We start from the raw sequence: 7,308 nt of genomic DNA on the forward strand, positions 1-7,308 counted from the left end.
GGGAGACGAGGGCGAAGCCTCTATTAGGCTGTTAAAAATAATTATTAATTACTTTACTTAATAAATTGCTTGCTCGCTTTTCTGGTGAGCGGCTGCCTAGGAATGGGGAAACGTGGATGGGGTGTTAATGGTCGCTTTCCCCCCCCCCTCCCCTGGGTCCTCTTGGGTTTCCTCTCCAGTCCACCCTTCCTCTCATCCTTCTTCCTTAAAAACCGCTTCTCCGAGAATTCTACCTTGCCACCGTCCCCTTCAACATTTGCCCTCCTGCCTCTCGCACCCATGTCTCCCCCACCACCCAATATATTAAGCCCAGCCATTTAAAGAGTCTGCAGCCGCTCTTCTCCCCCGACCCCACAGAACCCCCGTTTTGTTCTGCGCGGAACTCAGAGGAAATCCCCCTTTTCCTGAACTTGGATGTTGAAATATTTGTCTGGCATTAAAACTTGGCCCCTGCCCGTCTTTCCGCGCCCTCCATCCGCGCCCCCCCCTCCCCGTGTCCTCCCGGCCCCCGCCCCCGCGACTGCCTTCTCTCGCCTTGTTAGAAGCAGGTATTTGAGTTCTGAGCTGAGATTTGAGATCAAAGGGGCTTCGCTGGCTATTAGTTTCATGCCTCGGCATTGATCCCCCATTGATCGCCCGGAGTTTGCCTTAACGTGTGTATCGGGGCTGCTTTAGAACAGCCTTGGTGGAGTGGGAGGGAGAAGGCGGGAGGGAGGGGGGAAGAAACTTCCACCTCTGGCTTTTTTTTTTTCGCCGGAGGTTATAGAACAATGAGGGAAGAAGGAAGAGCCCTTTTCATCCTGCAAACGCCGCCGCCAGATATCCAAATCGATAACTAATGACAATGAATAATTTACGGCATTGATTTCCTCCCCCCACCCGCAAAAAAAGAGGGGAGATGTTGGCAAAACATCCCCTTCAAGATTTAGAAAGGAAGAAAAGGAAATTGTACAAGCGCTCCGTTCCCACCCCTGCCCGTTCCCCAATTCAAAAGGGAGCGCTCCTGATTTTTATTTTATTTTTTTATTTATTTTATTTTATTTTTTTGCAAGGGGAAGAGTTACTTGCAATTAATATTTCTTAACCCAGAGCAACAGATAGGAGCGCTTCTGTTTGTTTGTTTGTTTGTTTGTTTGTTTCTCTCGAGACGTTTGTGCAGATTTCAGGAGGGGTGGGGGGGGGTGTTACAACTTGGCATACCAACCGCCTTCTAGCCCAATAAAAGATTTGTAAGAATCGGTGGGAATTCTCACACGCTAAGAAAACCCATTAAGGCATAAACTTTCACTGCCCAAACATGGCTGGATTAATTAACTGGTGCTTTAGTTGATTCTTCGACAGACCAAACTGAGAATCGGTGGATGCAGGTTAAGAACAACCTCGGTTTAATTTTAAGCCTGTTGCTTCCCTCTGTATAGGCGTGGGGGGAGGGGGAGAAAAATGAGGGTAAAGTGGCAGTTTTTAGTTTCTTGATCACTTTTTCTGTAGAGTCAAGACCCTCCGCCCCCTTCCAGAATGTTGATCGTGTAAATCCATATTATTTATTTATTTATTTATTTATTTATTTTTAGTTTCTGGGTTTAAAAGGCAGATCAGTGTTCAGCAGGCAGTATTTAATCAAAACGCAGGCTTCCCACGGCAGTCTAATTTCCGTTACCCATTTCTTCTCCCTGTTGGGGGGGGGGGTCCATTTTCGCCCCTTTTTTGTAACCTCCAAACGATGGTCCTTAAAAGTTGGTTACCTCGGAAGGGTGCACGTGTGAACGAGTGAATGGTGTGGCTGGAGCTTCCTCCACCGAAGAGGACTGTAGATCGTAGTTTCGTGCAGGGTTGTTTTTTTTATTAAGCTTAAGATAGGCTAAAGGAATGGGAAATCAGATAGCTGGTTGAAAGAAACCAAGGCTGGAGATTTCTGCGGAGCCGAAGCAGAATCACCTATCGGGGTAGCCACCTGTAGTTGCAATAGGGCAGGAGGTAAGGTCTCCCCTCCCCTCCCCCCACTTCTCCCCCTAATAAAGTTGATGTCTTGATTTGTAGGTGTTTCTTCATTTAAAGAGACGTCCAAAGAACACGGTCTCGCCTACCTAAGGAGGAGGTGAAAAACGAGAAGAACCGACGAATATGTGGGGCGGGAGAGGGGAGGGGGAGCGAGGGCCTTGTCCCCTTTCTCTCGACCTCTCTCTCTCTCTCTCTCTCTCTCTCCAGATTGGGGTTCTCCTCTCGGCTTTAGGAATATGCAGAGATGAGAGGGAGGCGAGAAGGCGAAAGAGAGGAGGGGGAGAAGCGGGAGAGGGAAGGCGGGGAGTGGGGGGGGGAGAGAGAAGAGGAAAGCAAAGAAAGAAAATTCCCTCGGCTACTTGTTATAACATTTCTCCAGGAGGTTGGAGGGAAGTTGAAAGTCTGGTAACCGAAATCAAAACTAACAAGGAAATGATCTGCGCCTCTCATCTGGGCCCCAGCTCCTGGGGGCCTGGAGGGGGAATCTGCCGGCTTCCTCTTTGATTTGTAAAAAATGCATTACCTCCCAAATCAAACGGAAAATTACTGCAACCAAGGACGGGAGGCTGAGACCGGGTGTTGGGAGGGGGCAGGGAGGGAGGGAGGGAGGGAGGGAGGGCTGGGCCTTTGGGGACATCCGAGCAGCACACGCACCGGGCTGGCGGCGGCGGGAGGGGTGGGGGGGTGGGGCGCGCAGAATAGGAGATTTTGTGGGGAAGGGAAAGGGGGCGCCTGGCAAACTGCGCGGAGCGCGGAGTTGGAGCTGTCCCTGGTACTGAGATCCGCCACCGGCAGTGGGGATTGGCCTTGGCTGCTTGTTGGTATTTGGCGATCTCCAGCTACGCGTTTCCAATAACTAATCTTAGTTGGTTAAGCCAAGGCCCTTCCGGTCTGGTTTTTCTAAATTACCTGGCTTCCAAGTATCCCCCTCTAAAGAGACAAGACACCAGCTTTTGATCCTTGTTTGGTTTCTGCTGTTCCTTGTCTTTGATCCATTCCGCTCCCTTGGGACTGGAAGTGGAGGGTTTTTGTTACGCTCCCTGAACCGCCTTTCGCACACAACACAATAAACGGATGGTAGTTTTATTCATGCCGAATGCTAATCAGGCAAGCTGTTGAGTCGTTGCTTGAGCTGGGTTGACGCACGTTGTGTGAACGCATTCGGGGAATCACCTTTATATATACAGGGGACAAGCGGGTGGGGTTGAATATCTTAATGAGTATTTTAATAGTGGAAAAATAAGGACTCTCCTCGACACACACACACACACACAGTCCAGTCTAAATTCCCCTATTTTAGCTCAAGAGGTTTCCAAGGATCGGATTAACCATTTGGTGTCCGGTTCTTCCACGGTTTTTAGATTAAGGTTTGGGGCCGCTTGTAACGTTATTCTCTCCCCTCCTCTTTCATTCAACTCTGAAGTTTTAACTGGCGTGTGTGTGTGTTTGTGTGTCGTTGCCACCTCCAGCCACCACCTCCTCCCTTTTCCACAGTTTTTTAAAGGTTGGGGGAGCTAAGAAGACTTAACTTGCCTTCCTGAAAAGAAACTGCAGTGGGCGGCCTTGCGACCCACCCTCACCCGTAATGCTAATCTTCTGACTTGGTGGCAGGTCCCGGGCCAAGGGGAGGAAATCTGCCAGCTTCAGCTGGAACTGAGGAGCAATCAAACTTCTCTGATTTAAGGCCGGATCAACGGCAGCTCTCCTTCCGCCCCGGTTTGGGTTGCTCTCTTGATTCGCATTGCCGGGTGCGAAACTTTCGCTCTCCCCAGTCCACAACTAAAGCTGGCGGCGGCGGCGGGGGCGGGAACGTAGTTTCGGGCAAATGCTGGCCCTTAAATGAAAACCAAGAGGGGGAAACCAACTTTCTGGTTTACCGCCTCTATCCTGTCCCCAGGAATCTGTCTGCGGATGCTCCTGGTCAGCTTCGGGATCATTTCCTCATCCACTCAGCCGTTCTCCCATAGTTTCTAGAATGCCTGGGGAATCCGGCGCCTAGAGGCGAAGGGCAGAGGAGAGGAAAGGCGGGGGGGGGGGGAACAGCGGGGAAGATTGTAAATTGGTAGAAGTGATAGGAAGCAAAATTCTTGAGACGGGAGCTGAAGAAGCCAGAAAAAAGATGGAGGAGGAGGAGGAGGAGGGGGAGGAGGAGAGGCGAAAGAGGCAAAGCAGGAGAGGAGCGAGGGACCGGGAGGGAGAAGGAAAGAAAGGGAGGAGGGGAGAGGGATGAGAAGGCGGCATTCCAGGGCTTCATCCGGAAGGTAAATCTAGAAAAGAGGCGCTCTCTTTGGTCTGGCGTCCCGCCTGGAATTCCGGGTCCGTCCGTCCGGCCCGGTCTAGTGGTGGCTTTAAGAGGACCAGGCCGCCGGGGTGGGAACTTGAAAGGACGAGACTGGCAGGAAATCACAACCTCCCTCCCCTCGGTTTTTTGGATCAAAATGATTCTCAGGGCTGGAAGACGGCGTGGAGTGTCTCCGGGGAGGGAAGGGCTCAATATGTAGAGTTTCCTGCCTGGGCAGAGGGTTGGACTAGAAGACCTCCACGGTCCCTTCCAACTCCGTTATTATGTTATAAGATGGACATTAATGCTAGATGAAAACTTGGGGAGACATCCCTGGACAAAAAACACGGGGGGGGGAGAGGGGGGATGAAAGGGCCTAGGAGGAGAATGAGGGAGTAAAATAAAGTGATCCGGGTTTCCTGAATGAGGAGACCACAGAATTGGGAGGCGGGGGGGGGAGGGGCGGGGGGAATGCCACCATCCTTTAGTTTCCTTCCTCTTTTAGTCTCGCAGGCTGCAAGAAGACCTCCCCCCCGTAACAGATAACCTTCTATTCTCCATTTCTTTGGGTTCTATTTAAAAGGAGCATATCCAAAGACGAGCTCTTAAGTTAGACCTAAAGAAGGAAGCGTTGCTTTGGATGGGAGGCTTGATGGACAGCTGTCGGGGGACGCCTCTGAGGTGGTCTCCCTGGGCGCCCCCCCCCCTTATCCGGGCTACATAAACAGAATAACAGTTGGGAGGGACCATAGAGCAGGGGTCTCCAACCTTGGCAACTTTAAGACTTGTGGACTTCAACTCCCAGAATTCTGGGAATTGAAGTCCACAAGTCTTAAAGCTGCCAAGGTTGGAGACCCTTGCCTTAGAGGTCTTCTAGTAGTCCCACACCCTCTGCTTAAGCAGGAGACCTTATATACCATTCCGGACAAATGGTATTTCGGACCAGAGAACGCTGGAAGTCGGGGGCGGGGGAGGGTTGTCCAGGAGGAGAAGGGTTAAAGGGGTTCCGCTGAGTCTCCTTGCCGCCAATAAGTCACATCAACCTCAATTTTGCCACTTTGGGTTTCCTGCTGAGCGGGGGAGGGGAGGTTGGACTAGATAACCCATAAGGTCCCTTTCCAACTCTTGTAAATCTGTTAAATCTGTTATCTGCTATAAAGGTCCATTATCCACAGCCAACTCCATACCCCTGGAGGGCCGATTTGGTGGGATGGCAACTCTGCTTCTCACACACACACTCACACCCGCCCCTCCCCAGCGCATACCCCCCCCTTCAAGTCTGTATCCTAAGGGATTTGGGACACAGATCCTGGGATATACTCTTCCAGTATATGATGTTGTTGTTGTTTTCCTGGGAATGGCGAGCAAAACGGGAGCTGGCCGTTATAAAAACAACACCTCTTTTTTGACAAGAGGCAAAATCCAACTACCTTTGCCGTGGAGGGCTTTGCGGAGGCCGGTTCTAATCCCGCGATTTCCACACCTGTGAATTATAGCGCCATCTAACCATCGCTGGCCCGATATATCAGTAATGAAGGCGGCTTTAGATTGTCGGGAGAACGGATGGCCCCGGTGTTGGTGGAAAACATTTATGGCCTGAATATTTTAAGGGCTCGGGATCAATTTCTTTTTCACCAGTGATTTAAGAGGCCCTTCTGCTAACACTCCGGCCACGTTTTTGGAGCAACAAACTCTGCCTTGAACGCGGATTCTTGTTGGTTTTTTCCCCTTGATACAGCAGAGATTGGATGGCACTGGAAACCACTCGTGTAAAAAACAGCTGGGCGGGGGGGAGGGGAGTGGCCTAAACTGAAATACACGTAGTGGAAATTACCCTGGTTTTCTGTCTATGGAGATTCTCAGTCATCCAGGTCATAGTTGTTCCAGAGGCTCTTTTCTTTTTACCCAGAGACAACAGGACTTCGTTTTTTTCTTTGAAGACGTTTTGCTTCTCATCCCGAGAAGCTTCTTCGGTTTTGAAGAAGCTTCTTGGAATGAGAAGCGAAAAGTAAACCAAGAAAGTCCAATGGCAACTGGACTTTCTGGGTTTTCTTTGAAGGCGTTTCGCTTCTCCTCCCAAGAAGCTGCTTCAGCTCTGACTGAAGAATTCCATTCCCCACCATTCAGTCAGAGCTGAAGAAGCTTCTTGGGAGGAGAAGCGAAACGCCTTCAAAGAAAAACCAGAAAGCCCAGTTGCCTCTTGAAGAAAAAAAAAAAAGCACCTTTTGGGATAGCCTGGCTTTTTAAAGCGTGCACGCACGGGTTTTTTTTAATGACACTGATGTCATTAAATGGATACCCAAACGGAGTTCCCTAAGGCAGACAGATAGGAGTTTCCTTCGAATTAGAGACCCAAACGGAGTTAACCCGGCAGCACAGAGGGGCGGGGGGGGGGGAACACACAGGACTGGATTAATTTAGGAGCCACTTCGAGAGTCGATAGGCACCTTCAAGAGCGCGCAAACTGAGATTTGCGCGGGATCCTCCGTCCTGACAGACCCAAAGGCGCGGGTTGAAAGCGCCGCGTTTCCCATGTTCTTAAGTAGGATGGAGTCTAGTTAACTGCAAGGGAAAGATTGTAGAGATTCTCAGTCATTAAGGTTATTCTCAGTCGTACCTGGATCTCTACAGACTTTTAGCTGTACAATTTGGGATGAACGCCCTTGGAACGGTGTGGGAGTAGGAAGGAATGGATTTCCAGAGATAAAAATTGCAGACTACAGGAATCATTTGCGCTACTCAGGTGCCTTTGAGGACCCAGGTCTGCCTCCAAGGGCTTCAACGACCCTCTAAAAGGATGCGAATGATCGGCTGTGTCTGCAAGGAGTATCAATCCTTCCATTCCCCACCATCCAGTCAGAGCTGAAGAAGCTTCTTGAATTGAGAAGCGAAACGTCTTCAAAAGAAAAGAAAAAAACGAGAAAGTCCAGTTGCCTCCCGAAAAAAGCACTTTTGGGAACAGCAACGTCACTTCCAAAATGAGCTGCGGTGGGCAGAGGCTTTTTGGCTTTTATGCATGGGTTTGTCTC

Source organism: Ahaetulla prasina, chromosome 10, assembly GCF_028640845.1.
Source record: "Ahaetulla prasina isolate Xishuangbanna chromosome 10, ASM2864084v1, whole genome shotgun sequence".
Classification (NCBI taxonomy): Eukaryota; Metazoa; Chordata; class Lepidosauria; order Squamata; family Colubridae; genus Ahaetulla; species Ahaetulla prasina.